Source organism: Cherax quadricarinatus, chromosome 13 (assembly GCF_038502225.1).
Source record: "Cherax quadricarinatus isolate ZL_2023a chromosome 13, ASM3850222v1, whole genome shotgun sequence".
Lineage (NCBI taxonomy): Eukaryota > Metazoa > Arthropoda > Malacostraca > Decapoda > Parastacidae > Cherax > Cherax quadricarinatus.
This window is the reverse complement of record NC_091304.1, coordinates 24,400,969-24,422,497: the sequence shown is the minus strand read 5'-3', so window position 1 is coordinate 24,422,497 and position 21,529 is coordinate 24,400,969. Positions and strand designations below refer to the sequence as shown.

Sequence of the window (21,529 nt, the reverse complement as noted above, 5' to 3'; positions counted from 1 at the left end):
ACACACACGCGCACACGCACACACACACACACACACACACACACACACACACACACACACACACACACACACACACACACACACACACACACACACAACTTTCTATAGAAGCCTCCCAACCAGGTCAACCCCAGTGCAACCAAACACTCTAAATCAAAACACCCATGCCACATCCAATGCCCCCACCCACTACATTACAAACTTCACCCCCACAGCAACAACCCATAGTTCCTTACCAGGTCTCCCACTTCCCCAACCCCAATATACTTCCCAGACCACAGTCTTAGAAAAGAAGTTGAAGGTGTGGTATACAAATGCAGATGGAATAACAAACAAGTATGAGGAGTGGCACGAAAGAATCAAAGAGACATCCCCAGACATAATAGCACTCACAGAAACAAAACTCACCAGAATAATAACAGATTCAATCTTTCCATCCGGATATCAAATCTTCAGGAAAGACAGAGGGAGGAGAGGGGGAGGAGGAGTTGCACTGCTCATTAAAAACCAGTGGGGTTTTGAGAAAATGGAAGGAATGGATGGCATGGGCGAAAGGGACTACTTAGTAGGAACAATCCAGTCTGAGGGACATAAGGTGATAATTGCAGTAATGTACAACCCACCACAGAACTGCAGGAGGCCAAGAGAAGAATACGATGAGAGCAACAGAGCAATGATCACCACACGAGCCGAGGTGGCCAGGAGAGCACACATGGGGGGAGCAAAGTTACTAGTTATGGGTGATTTCAATCACAAGGAGATTGACTGGGAAAACCTGGAGCCCCATGGGGGTCCCGAAACATGGAGAGCCAAGATGATGGATGTGGTACTGGAGAACCTCATGCATCAACATGTTAGAGACACTACCAGAGAGAGAGGAGAGGATGAACCAGCAAGGTTGGACCTTGTATTCACCATGAGTAGTTCGGACATCGAGGGTATCATGTATGAAAGGCCCCTGGGAGCTAGTGATCATGTGGTTCTGTGCTTCGACTACATAGTTGAGCTCCAAGTGGAGAGAGTAGCAGGAATAGGCTGGGAAAAACCAAACTACAAAAGGGGGAACTACTCAGGCATGAGGAACTTCCTTCAAGACATTCAGTGGGAGAGGGAACTGACAGGAAAACCAGTACAAGAAATGATGGACTATGTAGCAACAAAATGCAAGGAGGCAGAGGAGAGGTTTGTTCCCAAGGGAAACAGAAATAATGGGAAGAACAGAACGAGTCCTTGGTTCACCCAAAGGTGTAGGGAGGCAAAAACTAGGTGTACTAGAGAATGGAAAAGGTACAGAAGACAGAGAACTCAGGAAAATAAAGAAATCAGCCGAAGAGCCAGAAACGAATATGCACAGATAAGAAGGGAGGCTCAGAGACAATATGAAAATGACATAGCATCAAAAGTAAAGACTGACCCGAAGCTGTTGTACAGCCACATCGGGAGGAAAACATCAGTCAAGGACCAGGTAATCAGACTGAGGAAGGGTGATGGGGAATTCACAAGAAACGACCGAGAGGTATGTCAGGAGCTCAACACAAGATTTAAAGAGGTATTTACAGTGGAAACCAGTAGGACTCCAAGAAATCAGAACAGGGGGGCACACCAGCAAGTGCTGGATTAGGTACATATAACCAAGGAGGAGGTGAAGAAGCTGCTATGCGAACTTGACACCTCAAAGGCGGTGGGACCAGACAACATCTCTCCATGGGTCCTTAAAGAGGGAGCAGAGATATTGTGTGAGCCATTAACAAAGATCTTCAACACATCATTTGAAACTGGGCAACTCCCTGAGGTATGGAAAATGGCAAATGTAGTCCCAATTTTTAAAAAGGGAGACAGACATGAGGCACTAAACTACAGACCTGTATCACTAACGTGTATAGTATGCAAGGTCATGGAGAAGATCATCAGGAGGAGAGTGGTGGGGCACCTGGAAAGAAACAAGTGTATAATTGACAACCAGCACGGTTTCAGGGAAGGAAAATCCTGTGTCACAAACCTACTAGAGTTTTATGACAAGGTGACAGAAGTAAGACAAGAGAGAGAGGGGTGGATCGACTGCGTATTTTTGGACTGCAAGAAGGCTTTCGACACAGTTCCTCACAAGAGGTTACTGCAAAAGCTAGAGGACCAGGCACACATAACAGGAAAGGCACTGCACTGGATCAGAGAATATCTGACAGGGAGGCAACAACGAGTCATGGTACGCGACGAGGTGTCAGAGTGGGCGCCTGTGACAAGCGGGGTTCCACAGGGGTCAGTCCTAGGACCTGTGCTGTTCTTGGTATACGTGAACGACATAACGGAAGGGATAGACTCAGAAGTGTCCTTGTTTGCAGACGATGTGAAGTTAATGAGAAGAATCGAATCGGACGAGGATCAGGCAGGACTACAAAGAGATCTGGACAGGCTACAAGCCTGGTCCAGCAACTGGCTCCTTGAATTTAACCCTGCCAAATGCAAAGTCATGAAGATTGGGGAAGGGCAAAGAAGACCGCAGACACAATATAGTTTAGATGGCCAAAGACTGCAAACCTCACTCAAGGAAAAAGATCTGGGGGTGAGTATAACACCGAGCATATCTCCTGAGGCGCACATCAATCAGATAACTGCTGCAGCATACGGGCGCCTGGCAAACCTACGGATAGCGTTCCGATACCTCAGTAAGGATTCGTTTAAGACTCTGTACACCATCTACGTCAGGCCCATACTGGAGTATGCAGCACCAGTTTGGAATCCACACCTAGTCAAGCACGTCAAGAAATTAGAGAAAGTGCAAAGGTTTGCAACAAGACTAGTCCCAGAGCTACGGGGATTGTCCTATGAAGAAAGGTTGAGGGAAATCGGCCTGACGACACTGGAGGCCAGGAGGGTCAGGGAAGACATGATAACGACATATAAAATACTGCGCGGAATAGACGAGGTGGACAAAGACGGGATGTTCCAGAGATGGGACACAGACACAAGAGGTCACAATTGGAAGTTGAAGACTCAGATGAATCAAAGGGATGTTAGGAAGTATTTCTTCAGTCATAGAGTAGTCAGGCCATGGAATAGCCTAGAAAGTGATGTGGTGGAGGCAGGAACCATACATAGTTTTAAGGCGAGGTATGATAGAGCTCATGGGGCAGGGAGAGAGAGGACCTAGTAGCAATCAGCGAAGAGGCGGGGCCAGGAGCTGTGACTCGACCCCTGCAACCACAAATAGGTGAGTACAAATAGGTGAGTACACACACCCTGCCAAATGCAAAGTCATGAAGATTGGGGAGGGGCAAAGAAGACCGCAGACAGAGTATAGGTTAGGTGGACAAAGACTACAGACCTTACTCAGGGAGAAAGACCTTGGGGTGACCAAAACACCGAGCACGTCACCGGAGGCACACATCAACCAAATAACTGCTGCAGCATACGGGCGCCTGGCAAATCTGAGAAAAGCGTTCCGATACCTTAATAAGGAATCGTTCAAGACACTGTACACTGTGTATGTTAGGCCCATACTGGAGTATGCAGCACTAGTCTGGAACCCACACCTGGTCAAGCAAGTCAAGAAGTTAGAGAAAGTACAAATGTATGCAACAAAACTAGTCCCAGAGCTCAGGGAATAGCGTACGAGGAAAGGTTGAGGGAAATCGGACTGACGACACTGGAGGACAGAAGGGTCAGGGGAGACATGATAACGACATACAAGATACTGCGGGGAATAGACAAGGTGTTCCAGAGAGGGGACACAGAAACAAGGGGTCACAACTGGAAGCTGAAGACTCAGACGAGTCACAGGGAAGTTAGGAAGTATTTCTTCAGTCATAGAGTCGTCAGGAAGTGGAATAGCCTAGCAAGTGAAGTAGTGGAGGCAGGAACTATACATAGTTTCAAGAAGAGGTATGACAAAGCTCAGGAAGCAGAGAGAGAGAGGACCCAGTAGCGATCAGTGAAGAGGCGGGGCCAGGAGCTGAGTCTCGACCCCTGCAACCACAATTAGGTGAGTACACACACACACAAACACACACACGCACACACAGTGTGTAAAGTCGGTACGATTTCTTCTTTACAAAAAAAAAAAAAAAGTTTATTCTTAATATTAAAATTATTGAATATGACAAATAAATCCTCAGTGTTTATTACAAGAAGAGAAGATCATATAACTAAAATGCTGGACATCAGTCCCCGAGGGTGTGAGAGGCGTGCATGACACTGCTGCAGTGATGACAGCACCACTGCAAGACACTGCTGCAGTGATGACAGCACCACTGCAAGACACTGCTGCAGTGATGACAGCACCACTGCAAGACACTGCTGCAGTGATGACAGCACCACTGCAAGACACTGCTGCAGGAATGACAGCACCACTGCAAGACACTGCTGCAGGAATGACAGCACCACTGCAAGACACTGCTGCAGTGATGACAGCACCACTGCAAGACACTGCTGCAGTGATGACAGCACCACTGCAAGACACTGCTGCAGTGATGACAGCACCACTGCAAGACACTGCTGCAGTGATGACAGCACCACTGCAAGACACTGCTGCAGTGATGACAGCACCACTGCAAGACACTGCTGCAGTGATGACAGCACCACTGCAAGACACTGCTGCAGTGATGACAGCACCACTGCAAGACACTGCTGCAGTGATGACAGCACCACTGCAAGACACTGCTGCAGTGATGACAGCACCACTGCAAGACACTGCTGCAGTGATGACAGCACCACTGCAAGACACTGCTGCAGTGATGACAGCACCACTGCAAGACACTGCTGCAGTGATGACAGCACCACTGCAAGACACTGCTGCAGTGATGACAGCACCACTGCAAGACACTGCTGCAGGAATGACAGCACCACTGCAAGACACTGCTGCAGGAATGACAGCACCACTGCAAGACACTGCTGCAGGAATGACAGCACCACTGCAAGACACTGCTGCAGGAATGACAGCACCACTGCAAGACACTGCTGCAGTGATGACAGCACCACTGCAAGACACTACTGCAGTGATGACAGCACCACTGCAAGACACTGCTGCAGTGATGACAGCACCACTGCAAGCCACTGCTGCAGGAATGACAGCACCACTGCAAGACACTGCTGCAGTGATGACAGCACCACTGCAAGACACTGCTGCAGGAATGACAGCACCACTGCAAGACACTGCTGCAGGAATGACAGCACCACTGCAAGACACTGCTGCAGGAATGACAGCACCACTGCAAGACACTGTTGCAGGAATGACAGCACCACTGCAAGACACTGCTGCAGTGATGACAGCACCACTGCAAGACACTGCTGCAGTGATGACAGCACCACTGCAAGACACTGTTGCAGGAATGACAGCACCACTGCAAGACACTGCTGCAGGAATGACAGCACCACTGCAAGACACTGCTGCAGGAATGACAGCACCACTGCAAGACACTGCTGCAGTGATGACAGCACCACTGCAAGACACTGCTGCAGTGATGACAGCACCACTGCAAGACACTGCTGCAGGAATGACAGCACCACTGCAAGACACTGCTGCAGTGATGACAGCACCACTGCAAGACACTGCTGCAGGAATGACAGCACCACTGCAAGACACTGCTGCAGGAATGACAGCACCACTGCAAGACACTGCTGCAGGAATGACAGCACCACTGCAAGACACTGTTGCAGGAATGACAGCACCACTGCAAGACACTGCTGCAGTGATGACAGCACCACTGCAAGACACTGCTGCAGTGATGACAGCACCACTGCAAGACACTGCTGCAGGAATGACAGCACCACTGCAAGCCAGGATGTTGGACGTGGTGCTGGAAAACCTCATGCACCAACATGTTAAGGACACTACCAGAGTGAGAGGGGAGGATGAACCAGCAAGATTGGACCTTGTGTTCACCCTGGGCAGCTCAGACATTGAGGACATCAAGTATGAGAGTCCCCTTGGAGCTAGCGACCACATGGTTCTGTGCTTTGAATACATAGTAGGGCTGCAAGTGGAGAGAATAACAGGAGTTGAATGGGAAAAGCCTGACTATAAAAGAGGGGACTAAATAGGGTTGAAGAACTTCCTGCGGGAGGTCCAGTGGGACAGAGAACTGGCAGGAAAGCCAGTAAATGAAATGATGGAATATGTAACAACAAAATGCAAGGAGGCAGTGGAAAAGTTTATTCCCAAGGGCAACAGTAACAACGGGAAGACCAGAACGAGCCCCTGTTTTACCCGACGGTGTAAGGAGGCAAAAACAAAGTGCAATAGAGAATGGAAAAAGTACAGAAGGCAGAGAACACACGAAAATAGGGAGATCAGTCGCAGAGCCAGGAACGAGTATGCACAGGTAAGGAGGGAGGCCCAGCGACAGTATGAAAATGACATAGCATCGAGAATCAAGACTGACCCAAAACTGTTGTATAGCCACATCAGGAGGAAGACAACAGTCAAAGACCAGGTGATCAGATTAAGGACAGAAGGTGGAGAACTCACAAGAAATGATCAGGAGGTATGTGAGGAGCTGAACAGGAGATTTAAGGAAGTTTTTACAGTAGAGACAGGAAGGGCTGTGGGAAGACAGCACAGAAGGGAACATCAAGAGGGAATATACCAACAAGTGTTGGATGACATACGAACAACTGAGGAGGAGGTGAAGAAGCTCTTAAGTGACCTTGACACCTCAAAGGCGATGGGACCGGACATCTCCCCATGGGTCCTTAGAGAAGGAGCAGAGATGCTGTGTGTGCCTCTAACCACAATCTTCAACACATCCCTTGAAACTGGGCAAGTACCTGAGAAATGGAAGACAGCTAATGTAGTCTCCATATTTAAGAAAGGAAACAGAAACGAGGCACTAAACTACAGACCTATGTCTCTGACATGTATTGTGTGCAAAGTCATGGAGAAGATTATCATGAGGAGAGTGGTCGAACACCTGGAAAGGAATAAGATTATAAATGAAAACCAGCATGGGTTCATGGAAGGCAAATCCTGTATCACAAACCTCCTGGAGTTTTATGACAAGATAACAGAAGTAAGACACGAGAGAGAGGGGTGGGTAGATTGCGTTTTCCTAGACTGCAGGAAGGCCTTTGACACAGTTCCCCACAAGAGATTAGTGCAGAAGCTGGAGGATCAGGCGCATGTAAAAGGAGGGCACTGCAATGGATAAGGGAATACCTGACAGGGAGGCAGCAACGAGTCATGGTACGTGAAGAGGTATCACAGTGGGCGCCTGTTACGAGCGGGGTCCCACAGGGGTCAGTTCTAGGACCAGTGCTAATTTTGATATATGTGAACGACATGATGGAAGGAATAGACTCTGAAGTGTCCCTGTTCGCAGAAGACGTGAAGTTGATGAGAAGAATTAAATCGGACGAGGATGAGGCAGGACTGCAAAGAGACCTGGACAGGCTGGACATGTGGTCCAGTAACTGGCTTCTCGAATTCAATCCAGCCAAATGCAAAGTCATGAAGATTGGGGAGGGGCAAAGAAGACCGCAGACAGAGTATAGGCTAGGTGGACAAAGACTACAGACCTCACTCAGGGAGAAAGACCTTGGGGTGACCATAACACAGAGCACATCACCGGAGGCACACATCAACCAAATAACTGCTGCAGCATACGGGCGCCTGGCAAACCTGAGAATAGAGTTCCGATACCTTAATAAGGAATCGTTCAAGACACTGTACACTGTGTATGTTAGGCCCATACTGGAGTATGCAGCACTAGTCTGGAACCCACACCTGGTCAAGCACGTCAAGAAGTTAGAGAAAGTACAAAGGTTTGCAACAAGGCTAGTCCAAGAGCTCAAGGGAATGTCGTACGAGGAAAGGTTAAGGGAAATCGGACTGACGACACTGGAGGACAGAAGGGTCAGGGGAGACATGATAACGACATACAAGATACTGCGGGGAATAGACAAGGTGGACAGAGATAGGATGCTCCAGACAGGGGACACAGGGACAAGGGGTCACAACTGGAAGCTGAAGACTCAGACGAGTCACAGGGACGTCAGGAAGTATTTCTTCAGTCATAGAGTTGTCAGCAAGTGGAATAACCTAGCAAGTGAAGTAGTGGAGGCAGGAACCATACATAGTTTTAAGAAGAGGTATGACAAAGCTCAGGAAGCAGAGAGAGAGAGAGGACCCAGTAGCGATCAGTGAAGAGGCGGGGCCAGGAGCTGAGTCTCGACCCCTGCAACCACAATTAGGTGAGTACAATTAGGTGAGTACACTGCTGCAGGAATGACAACACCTCTGAAAGACACTGCTGCAGGAATGACAGCACCACTGCAAGACACTGCTGCAGGAATGACAACACCACTGCAAGACACTGCTGCAGGAATGACAACACCACTGCAAGACACTGCTGCAGGAATGACAGCACCACTGCAAGACACTGCTGCAGAAATGACAGCACTACTGCAAGACACTGCTGCAGTGATGACAGCACTACTGCAAGACACTGCTGCAGGAATGACAACACCACTGCAAGACACTGCTGCAGGAATGACAGCACCACTGCAAGACACTGCTGCAGGAATGACAGCACCACTGCAAGACACTGCTGCAGGAATGACAGCACCACTGCAAGACACTGCTTCTTCAATGACAGGGTTTAAACTCTGAAAAAACTGAAGATAAGTTTTTGCCCTGCGTACCCAGAGCGGCACCGGGGAACATGATTCCTGTTTCTACAAGGTCATATGTACACCTACCTCACTAATGCACATACCTACATAAATACGTGTGTGCACGTTCAGGGGAAGAATACGGATTTATGTAAACACACAAACATCTGCAGCTATTATTTGACTAGGAGAATGTAGTTTATTGAAATAAAACTGATGTAGTAATAAGAGCAATAGTAGTAATAATGTTAATTTACAGATGGTTAAATTTATGACCATAATTGTTAAAGGGGTGGAAGGGTATGGCAGTAGAAGACGTGGGTCGTAATTATGACTAAAATACATCAGGAAACACTTGTCCTGTTTCCCCACAAACATTACCTAACCAACCTAACCTAGTAATAATGGTAGCAGGAATAGTAGTAGTAGTAGTAGTAGTAGTAGTAGTAGTAGTAGTAGTAGCAACAACAGCAACAACAGTAGTAGTAGGTAATAGTAGTAGTAGCAGTAGTAGTAGTAGTAGCAACAACAGCAGCAACAGTAGTAGTAGTTAGTAGTAGTAGCAGCAGTAGTAGTAGTAGCAGTAGTAGTAGTAGCAACAACAGCAGCAACAGTAGTAATAGTAGTAGCAGCAGCCGCCGCGCGCCGCCAGCAAGTTAGCAGCAGCAGCAGCAGCAGCAACAGCAGCAGCAGCCGCTGCTGGCAGCAGCAGCAGCAGCAGCAGCAACAGCAGCAGCAGCTGCTTGCTTCAGCAGCAGCAGCAGCAGCAGCAGCAGCAGCTGCCAGCTGCTGTTGCTGCAGCAGCAGCAGCAGAACAGCAGCCACCGCCGCCTTGCAGCCAGCAGCAGCAGCGTTAGCAGCAGCAGCAGCGTTGCAGCAGCCAGCAGCAGCAGCAGCAGCAGCAGCAGCAACAGCAGCAGCACAGCAGTTAGCAGCAGCAGCAGCAGCAGCAGCAGCAGCAGCAGCAGCAGCAATAGCAGCAGCTGCTGCTGCTGCTGCCAGCAGAGTAGAGCAGCAGCAGCAAGCAGCAGCAGCAGCTGCTGCAGCAGGCAACATCAGCAGCAGCAGCAGTAACAGCAGCAGCAGCTGAGCAGCAGCAGCAGCAGCAGCAGCAGCAGCAGCAGCAGCAGCACAGCAGCAGCAGCATTGCTGCAGCTGCAGCAGCAGCAACAGCAGCAGCCGCTGCTGCTGCTGCCGTCAGCCAGCATTCCGGGTGCCTCCTCATCCCCCATCACCACCACCACCACCACCACCGCCACCGCCACCACCACCACCACCACCACCACCACCGCCACCACCCCACCGCCACCACCTACCACCACCTACCACCACCACCTACCTACCACCATCACCGCCTACCATTCCAGCTACCACCACCACCTACCACCACCACCACCATCCACTACTACCTACCACTACCACCACCTACCACCACCACCTACCACCTACCATCCACTACCGCTGCCACCTACCATCACCACTACCACCACCTACCACCACCTACCTACCACCACCTTACCATCCACCACCACCATTACCACTACTCACCACTGCCACTCACCACCACCACCGCCACCACCATACCACCACCACCACCACCACCATCCACCACCTACCACCACTGCCACCACCACCACCACCACCACCACCACCTACCACCTACCACCGCCACCATCCATCGCCATACCTACCACCACCTACCACCACCACCACCACCACCTACCACCACCACTGCCACCACCACCTCCACTGCCACCACCACTGCCACCACCACCTGCCACCACCACCACCACCACCACCACCACCTACCTACCACTACCTGCCACTACCACTGCCACCTACCTACCTGCCACCTACCATACCACCACCACCACCACCACCACTTACTCCACCACCACCACCACTACCTACCTACTACTACCTACCACCTACTACCACCACTACTACTACCTACCACCACTGCTTACTCACTACTAAACCACCACCACTACTCACCTACCACCACTACTCCACTACTACCTACTACTCACTACTCACTACTCACTACCACCACCACTCATTACTACTAGTACTACTACTACTACTACTACTACCACCACCATTGTTACTTATGTCTGCAGTGACTGATGCTTATGTCTGCAGGGATTGTTGCTTATGTCTGCAGTGACTGATGCTTATGTCTGCAGTGACTGATGCTTATGTCTGCAGGGATTGTTGCTTATGTCTGCAGTGACTGATGCTTATGTCTGCAGTGATTGTTGCTTATGTCTGCAGTGATTGTTACTTATGTCTGCAGTGACTGATGCTTATGTCTGCAGGGATTGTTGCTTATGTCTGCAGTGACTGATGCTTATGTCTGCAGTGACTGATGCTTATGTCTGCAGGGATTGTTGCTTATGTCTGCAGTGACTGATGCTTATGTCTGCAGGGATTGTTGCTTATGTCTGCAGTGACTGATGCTTATGTCTGCAGTGACTGATGCTTATGTCTGCAGGGATTGTTGCTTATGTCTGCAGTGATTGTTACTTATGTCTGCAGTGATTGATGCTTATGTCTGCAGGGATTGTTGCTTATGTCTGCAGTGACTGATGCTTATGTCTGCAGGGATTGTTGCTTATGTCTGCAGTGATTGTTACTTATGTCTGCAGTAATTGTTGCTTATGTCTGCAGGGATTGTTGCTTATGTCTGCAGTGACTGATGCTTATGTCTGCAGGGATTGTTGCTTATGTCTGCAGTGATTGTTACTTATGTCTGCAGTAATTGTTGCTTATGTCTGCAGGGATTGTTGCTTATGTCTGCAGTGACTGATGCTTATGTCTGCAGGGATTGTTGCTTATGTCTGCAGTGATTGTTACTTATGTCTGCAGTAATTGTTGCTTATGTCTGCAGGGATTGTTGCTTATGTCTGCAGTGACTGATGCTTATGTCTGCAGGGATTGTTGCTTATGTTTGCAGTGATTGTTACTTATGTCTGTAGGGATTGTTGCTTATGTGTGCAGTAATTGTTGTTTATGTCTGCAGGGATTGTTGCTTATGTCTGCAGTAATTGTTGCTTATGTCTGCAGGGATTGTTGCTTATGTCTGCAGTAATTGTTGCTTATGTCTGCAGGGATTGTTGCTTATGTCTGCAGTAATTGTTTCTTATGTCTGCAGTGATTGTTGCTTATGTCTGCAGTAATTGTTGCTTATGTCTGCAGGGATTGTTGCTTATGTTTGCAGTGATTGTTACTTATGTCTGTAGTAATTGTTGCTTATGTCTGCAGTGACTGATGCTTATGTCTGCAGTGATTGTTTCTTATGTCTGCAGTGACTGATGCTTATGTCTGCAGGGATTGTTGCTTATGTCTGCAGTGACTGATGCTTATCTCTGCAGTGATTGTTGCTTATGTCTGCAGTGATTGTTACTTATGTCTGCAGTGACTGATGCTTATGTCTGCAGGGATTGTTGCTTATGTTTGCAGTGATTGTTGCTTATGTCTGCAGTAATTGTTGCTTATGTCTGCAGGGATTGTTGCTTATGTTTGCAGTGATTGTTGCTTATGTCTGCAGTGACTGATGCTTATGTCTGCAGGGATTGTTGCTTATGTCTGCAGTGACTGATGCTTATGTCTGCAGTGATTGTTGCTTATGTCTGCAGTGATTGTTGGTTATGTTTGCAGTGATTGTTGCTTATGTCTGCAGGGATTGTTGCTTATGTCTGCAGTGACTGATGCTTATGTCTGCAGTGATTGTTGGTTATGTCTGCAGTGACTGATGCTTATGTCTGCAGTGATTGTTGGTTATGTTTGCAGTGATTGTTGCTTATGTCTGCAGGGATTGTTGGTTATGTCTGCAGTGACTGATGCTTATGTTTGCAGTGATTGTTGGTTATGTTTGCAGTGATTGTTGCTTATACCTGCAGTGATAGTTACTTATGTCTGCAGTGATTGTTGGTTATGTTTGCAGTGATTGTTGCTTATACCTGCAGTGATAGTTACTTATGTCTGCAGTGATTGTTGTTTATGTCTGCAGTGATTGTTGCTTCTGTATGCAGTGATTGTTGCTTCTGTATGCAGTGATTGTTGCTTATGTTTGCAGTGATTGTTGTTTATGTCTGCAGTGATTGTTGCTTCTGTATGCAGTGATTGTTGCTTATGCTTGCAGTGATTGTTGCTTATGTCTGCAGTGATTGTTGCTTATGTCTGCAGTGATTGTTGCTTATGTCTGCAGTGATTGTTGCTTATGTCTGCAGTGATTGTTGCTTATGTCTGCAGTGATTGTTGCTTATGTCTGCAGTGATTGTTGCTTATGTGTGCAGCGATTGTTGCTTATGTGTGCAGCGATTGTTGCTTATGTCTGCAGTGACTGGTGCTTATGTCTGCAGTGACTGATGCTTATATCTGCAGTGACTGATGCTTATGTCTGCAGTGACTGATGCATACACCTAGAATGCATGGATAACAGAGCGTTACATCCGAACACAGTAGCATCACTGCAAGACACTGTTGCAAAGATGACAGCACTACTGCAAGACACTGCTGTAGGGATGACAGTATCATTTCAAGACACTGTTGCAAAGATGACAGCACCACTACAAGACACTGTTGCAAAGATGACAGCACCACTACAAGACACTGCTGCAAGGATGACAGCATCACTGCAAGACACTGCTGCAAGGATGACAGCCTCACTGCAAGACACTGCTGCAAGGATGACAGCATCACTACAAGACACTACTGCAAGGCTGATAGCATCACTGCAAGACTGCTGCAGGATGACAACACTACTGCAAGACACTGCTGCAAGGATGACAGCATCATTGCAAGACACTGCTGCAGGATGACAACACTACTGCATGACACTGCTGCAAGGATGACAGCATCACTGCAAGACACTGCTGCAAGGATGACAGCACCATTGTAAGACACTGCTGCAGGATGACAACACTACCGCAAGACACTGCTGCAGGACGACAGCATCACTGCAAGACACTGCTGCAAGGATTACAGCACCATTGCAAGACACTGTTGCAAGGACGACATCATCAGTGCAAGGCACTGCTGCAAGGATAACAACACTACTGCAAGACACTGCTGCAGGATGACAGCATCACTGCAAGACACTGCCGGAAGGGTTGCCGGCTCACCAGTGATTGCGATCAAAGCGAAATTACGTTCATGTCGCTGCAAATTCCAACTTATGCAAGATGGACCCAGCAGCCATGAATGAGGAGGAAGAGGAGGGAGGAGGAGAGGAAGAAAAATGAAGATAAAGTTAAATAGGAAGAGGAGGTATCACTCAAGATTTTGGTATAGAAAGAATCCTTAACCTTGGAAAATGAGTGTCGAACCACAGGTGAAGTCAACCACAGGTGGAGTCAGCCACAGGTGGAGTCAACCAAAGGTGAAGTCATCCACAGGTGGAGTCATACGTAAGTATAAAATGTTGATGGGTAGGCTTCAGGATGTACATTCTTATAGATTGGCAACAGATATATCGGATCATTATTTAGTTGTATCTACAGTTAGTGGGACAAAAGGAATATGGCAACAGCAAGTACGAGAGAGGTGAAAGTTTGCAACCTAAGGGAGGAGGAAGTTAGGGTGAGATATAAGCAACTATTGGCAGAAAGGTGAGCTGGTGCAAGTATGAGTAGTGGCCGGGATAGGGGGGTTGAAGAGGGTTGGAATAGTTTTAAATATGCAGTATTAGAATGTGGGGCAGAAGTTTGTGGCTACAGGAGGGTGGGTGCAGGAGGAAAGAGGAGTGATTGGTGGAATGATGAAGTAAAGGGTGTGATAAAAGAGAAAAAAGTAGCTTCAGAGAAACTTTTACAAAGCAGAAGTGATATAAGAAGGGCAGAGTATATGGAGAGTAAAAGAAAGGTAAAGAGAGTGGTGAGAGAGTGCAAAAGGAGAACAAATTATAGAGTTGGAGAGGAACTGTCAAGAAATTTTGCTGTGAATAAGAAAAAACATTGGAGTAAGATAAACAAGTTAAGAAAACCTGGAGAATGAATGGATTTGTCAGTTAAAAACAGAGTAGGAGAGTTAGTAGATGGTGAGCTGGAGGTATAGGGCAGATGGCATGAATATTTCGAGGAACTTTTAAATGTTGATGAAGAAAGGGAGACAGTAATTTCATACACTGGCCAGGGAGGTATGACATCTTTTAGGAGTGAAGAAGAGAAATTTGTAAGTGTGGGGGAGGTGCGTGAGGCATTACGTAGAATGAAAGGGGGTAAAGCAGCTGGGACTGATGGGATCATGACAGAAATGTAAAAAGCAGGGGAGGACATAGTGTTGGAGTGGGTGGTATTTTTGTTTAATAAATGTATGAAAGAGGGTAAGGTACCTAGGGATTGGCGGAGAACATGTATAGTACCTTTATATAAATGGAATGAGGACAAAAGAGATTGTAAAAATTATAGGGGAATAAGTTTACTGAGTATACCTGGAAAAGTGTACGGTAGGGTTATTTTTGAAAGAATTAGAGGTAAGACAGAGAGTAGGATTGCACATTAGCAAGAAGGCTTTAGAGTGGGTAGGGGATGTGTAGATCAAGTGTTTACATTGAATCATATATATGAACAGTATTTAGATAAAGGTAGGGAAATTTTCATTACATTAATGGATTTACAAAAGGCATATGATAGTGGATAGGGGAGCAATGTGGCAGATGTTGCAAGTGTATGGAATAGGTAGAAAGTTGCTAAATGCTGTAAGGAGTTTTTATGAGGACAGTGAGGCTCAGGTGTAGGAGAGAGGGAGATTACTTCCTGGTGAAAGTAGGTCTTAGACAGGGATGTGTAATGTCACCATGGTTGTTTAATATATTTATAGATGGGGTTGAAAAAGAAGTAAATGCTAGGGTGTTCGGGAGAGGGGTGGGTTTAAATTATGGGGTATAAAATACAAAATGGGAATTGACACAGTTACTTTTTGCTGATGATACTGTGCTTATGGAGGATTCTAAAGAAAAGTTGCAAAGGTTAGTGGACGAGTTTGGGAGGGTGTGTAAAGGTAAAAAGTTAAAAGTGAACATAGATAAGAGCAAGTTAATGAGGGTATCAAATGATTTAGATAAAGAAAAATTGGATATCACATTGGAGGGAGGGAGTATGGAAGAAGTGAATGTTTTCAGATATTTGGGAGTTGACTTGTCAGTGGATGGGTTTATGAAGGATGAGGTTAGCCATAGAACTGATAAAGGAAAAAAGGTGAGTGGTGCACTGAGGTATCTGTGGAGACAAAGAATGTAGTCTATGGAGGCAAAGAAGGGAATGTATGAACGTATAGTGGTACCAACACTCTTATATGAGTGTGAAGCTTGGGTTATAAATGCTGCAGCGAGGAGGCGGCTGGAGGCAGTGGAGATGTCATGTCTAAGGGCAATGTGTGGTGTAAATATTATGCAGAGAATCCGGAGTGTGGAAATTAGGAGGAGGTGTGTAGCTACTAAAAGTATTAGTCAGAGGGTTGAAGAAGGACTGTTGAGATGGTTTGGTCATTTAAAGAGAATGGAACAAAGTAGAATGACTTTGAGAGAGTATAAATCTGTAGGGGAAGGAAGGCGGGGTAGGGATCGGCCCTGAAAAGGATGGAGGGAGGGGGTAAAGGATATTTTGTGGCGAGGTGCTTGGACTTCCAGCAAGCTTACGTGAGCGAATGGAGACAAATGGTTTTTGGGACCTGATGTAGCCAGTAAGCCTAGTTCCCATAGTTTCTCAGAGAGGGCAAGCCTGGTGGGCATGCCACTTCAGCCTGCCCACCCCTGCCTCTCACTTGGCGCCCAGGCATCCTAGAGTCAACATGGCCTACTCCTCTCTCCGTCGCTGGCATGGCCCCTCGGGGCCATGGGCACAAACACACTGCCTGAGTAACCACAGTTTCACAAATAAAGTAAGAAGCCTCCGAAGCCTTATCATTGAACCCCGCCTGCAACAACGTGACTTAGAAAACACCGACGAACTGTTGGAGTGTGATCAGGGAAATATTTTGTGAAGGGATTCAGGGTAACCGGTTAGTTGGACCTGAGTCCTGGAAATGGGAAGTACAATGCCTACACTTTAAAGGAGCGGTTTGTAATATTAGCAGTCTGGAGGGACATCTGAACTGTCGTATCTGGGCGCTCCTGCAAAAACAGTGATTATGTATGAGTGATGGTGAAAGTATTGAATGATGATGAAAATTTTTTCTTTCTTTTGGGGTTTTTCTATCTTTTCGGTCACCCTGGCTTGGTGGGAGACGGCCGACGAGTTACAAAAAAAGAAACAACAGTGACACACAGCAGTTGTATAATTAGCGCTGTTATGACACTTTTTTTTGGGTGTGTAACCAGTATTCTTGCATCAATATTTTTATATTTTGTTGTTGAGAGTAGAAGAAGAGCGGGTTCCAGGAACTGGAAATCCTTGTTCTGAGCGTTGATAAGTTTCTCCGGTTATGCAAGAAAGAAGTAAACTTTATGTTGGTACACTGTGTGAACAGCAGGGTTTTAATGGTCGTCTTGTAAGCAAAGAGAGTGAGAGAGAGAGAGAGAGAGAGAGAGAGAGATAGTAGGAGACCTTGTGGTATACCTGGAGTATACCTGGATGGTGTTTCTGGGGTTAACACCCCTGCGGCCCGGACAATTAATGACAATAATACGTAATATCTTTATTTACTACAAGTACATATACAAGGTATACAGGCGTAGCTGACATCAGTGACATACTACTACATAGAAAGCCACTTGTTATCCTGAGCATTTCGGACAAATTAGGTCAGTGTCCCAGGATGCGACCCACACCAGTCGACTAACACCCAGGTACCCATTTTGCTGATGGGTGAACATAGTCAACAGGTGTAAAGAAACACGCCCAATGTTTCTACCCTGGCTGGGAATCGAACCCAGACCCTCGTCGTGTGAAGAGAGAGCTTTAGCCACCAGGCCACCAGAGCCTGGTGGATCAGGGCTTGATAAACCTGACTGCTACTGCTGGCAGCAAGCAAACCGAAATATGACTCACAGCCCGGTTGGTCGGAAACTGGCTTTAGATGCCTGTCCAGCTCCCCCTTGAAGACAGCCGGGAGTCTATTGGTAATTTCCCTTACAGTATATGCTGGGAGGCAGTTGAACAATCTTGGGCCCCTGACACTTGCTGTGTTGTCTTTTAGCGTACTCATGGCGCCCCTGTTTTTCATTTTGAAGCTATTGCACCACCTTTCGAATCCTTTGCTTTCTTAGGGAGTGATTTCTATGTACAGATTTGGGATTAGTCCCACTAAGATTTTCCAAGTGTATATTATCATGTATCTTTCTCGCCTGCATTCCAAGGAATACAGATCAAGGGACTTCAACCATTCCCAGTAATTTAGGTACTTTATTGTACTTATACATGCAGTGAAGGTTCTCTGTATATTCTCTTGGTCTGCAATTCTTCCTGCCTTGAAAAGGACCGTTAATGTACAGCAATATTCCAGCCTAGAGAGAACAAGCGATTTGAAGAGGATCATCATTGTCTTGGCATTCCTAGTTTTGAAGGTTCTCATTATGCATCCAGTTATTTTCCTAGCAGATGTGGTAGATACATTGTTGTGATCTTTGAAAGTGAGATTCTCTGACATTATCACTCCCAGGTCCTTCACATTAGTTTTATGCTCTTTCGTGTGCTTGAAATTTGTTTTATACTTCGATACAGTTTTTATTCCCTGAAGTTTTTCCACAGCAGAGTAATTGAAGTTTGTCTTCACTGAACTTCATATTGTTTTCTGAAGTCAGTTTAAATACTTGGTTAATGTCCGCTTGGAGAGTTGCAGTGTCCTCAGTGAGTGACACTCATGCAAATTCTGGTATCATCAGCAAGGGAAGACACAGTGCTGTGGCTTATATCTCTATGTCAGATATGATAATGTGGAAAAGGATGGGAGCGAGAACTGCATCTTGTGAACCATATATCCAGGTTCTCTGGTGAGGATTAAATGTAGTCTAGTTTAACGTAAATCACCACCACCGCCACTACTACTACTACTACTACTACTGCTACTACTGCTACTACTACTACTGTTTTGGTTAGTACATGGTGAACTGATCGTTCTGGGTAGTTTATTACTATTCCAACGTTTTTTTTTGTTTAATACAATATTTACCAAGTACTTGATCAACCAGTACCTAAACGACAATCTTTTTTTTTCGCTTTTTTAGCTTCAATGGTTAGTGTCGCAGAGATATATAATTCTTAAGACCTAACACACACCAGAGTTATATAATTCTTAAGACCTAACACACACCAGAGTCATATAATTCTTAAGACCTAACACACACCAGAGTCATATAATTCTTAAGACCTAACACACACCAGAGTTATATAATTCTTAAGACCTAACACACACCAGAGTCATATAATTCTTAAGACCTAACACACACCAGAGTTATATAATTCTTAAGACCTAACACACACCAGAGTTATATAATTCTTAAGACCTAACACACACCAGAGTCATATAATTCTTAAGACCTAACACACACCAGAGTTATATAATTCTTAAGACCTAACACACACCAGAGTCATATAATTCTTAAGACCTAACACACACCAGAGTTATATAATTCTTAAGACCTAACACACACCAGAGTTATATAATTCTTAAGACCTAACACACACCAGAGTCATATCATTCTTAAGACCTAACACACACCAGAGTTATATAATTCTTAAGACCTAACACACACCAGAGTCATATAATTCTTAAGACCTAACACACACCTGTGTTAAACATCTGACATCACTGAATCACTTACATCACTAAATTACTTTGAACTTTAAATTATTCTTTTTGATTGATGTGGAGATGATCTGAGAGGAGATGAAGGTGACCAGAGAAAGTTGACACAACACTACCACACCTACAACCACAGCAGCTACAAGCATCACAACACTCACACCTACAACCACAGCAGCTACAAGCATCACAGCACTCACACCTACAACCACAGCAGCTACAAGCATCACAGCACTCACACCTACAACCACAGCAGCTACAAGCATCACAGCACTCACACCTACAACCACAGCAGCTACAAGCATCACAACACTCACACCTACAACCACAGCAGCTACAAGCATCACAACACTCACACCTACAACCACAGCAGCTACAAGCATCACAACACTCACACCAACAACAAGCCACAGCATCACAACACTCAGCTACAACCACAGCAGCTACAAGCATCACATCACTCACACCTACAACCACAGCAGCTACAAGCATCACAGCACTCACACCTACAACCACAGCTACAAGCATCACAGCAACTAGCAACAAGCATCACAGCACTCACACCTACAACCACAGCAGCTACAAGCATCACAACACTCACACCTACAACCACAGCAGCTACAAGCATCACAACACTCACACCTACAACCACAGCAGCTACAAGCATCACAACACTCACACCTACAACCACAGCAGCTACAAGCATCACAGCACTCACACCTACAACCACAGCAGCTACAAGCATCACAACACTCACACCTACAACCACAGCAGCTACAAGCATCACAACACTCACACCTACAACCACAGCAGCTACAAGCATCACAACACTCACACCTACAACCACAGCACCTACAAGCATCACAACACTCACACCTACAACCACAGCAGCTACAAGCATCACAACACTCACACCTACAACCACAGCACCTACAAGCATCACAACACTCACACCTACATCCACGGCACCTACAAGCATCACAACACTCACACCTACAACCACAGCAGCTACATGCATCACAACACTCACACCTACAACCACAGCAGCTACAAGCATCACAACACTCACACCTACAACCACAGCAGCTACAAGCATCACAACGCTCACACCTACAACCACAGCAGCTACAAGCATCACAACACTCACACCTACAACCACAGCAGCTACAAGCATCACAACACTCACACCTACAACCACAGCAGCTACAAGCATCACAACACTCACACCTACAACCACAGCAGCTACAAGCATCACAACACTCACACCTACAACCACAGCAGCTACAAGCATCACAACACTCACACCTACAACCACAGCAGCTACAAGCATCACAACACTCACACCTACAACCACAGCAGCTACAAGCAACACAACACTCACACCTACAACCACAGCACCTACAAGCATCACAACACTCACACCTACAACCACAGCAGCTACAAACATCACAGCACTCACACCTACAACCACAGCAGCTACAAGCATCACAACACTCACACCTACAACCACAGCAGCTACAAGCATCCCAACACTCACACCTACAACCACAGCAACAACAAGCATCACAACACTCACACCTACAACCAGAGCAGCTACAAGCATCACAACACTCACACCAACAACCACAGCAACAACAAGCATCACAACACTCACACCTACAACCACAGCAGCTACAAGCATCACAACACTCACACCTACAACCACAGCAGCTACAAGCATCACAACACTCACACCTACAACCACAGCAGCTACAAGCATCACAACACTCACACCTACAACCACAGCACCTACAAGCATCACAACACTCACACCTACATCCACGGCACCTTCAAGCATCACAACACTCACACCTACAACCACAGCAGCTACAAGTATCACAACACTCACACCTACAGCCACAACAGATACAAACATCTCAACACTCACACCTACAACCACAGCAGCTACAAGCATTACAACACTCACACCTACATCCACGGCACCTACAAGCATCACAAAACTCACACCTACAACCACAGCAGCTACAAGCATCACAACACTCACACCTACAACCACAACAGCTACTAGCATCACAACACTCACACCTACAACCACAACAGCTACAAGCATCACAACACTTACACCTACAACCACAGCAGCTACAAGCATCACAACACTTACACCTACAACCACAGCAGCTAC

The 21,529-nt window shown here is 46.5% G+C and overlaps 1 protein-coding gene across 1 annotated transcript in view; it reads right to left on the bottom strand.

Moving 5' to 3' along the window:
• Nucleotides 1–21,529, bottom strand: part of LOC128688707 (crustacyanin-A1 subunit) — a 116,406-nt gene that overhangs the window by 36,921 nt on the left and 57,956 nt on the right. The gene's annotated exons all lie outside the window — the stretch shown is intronic.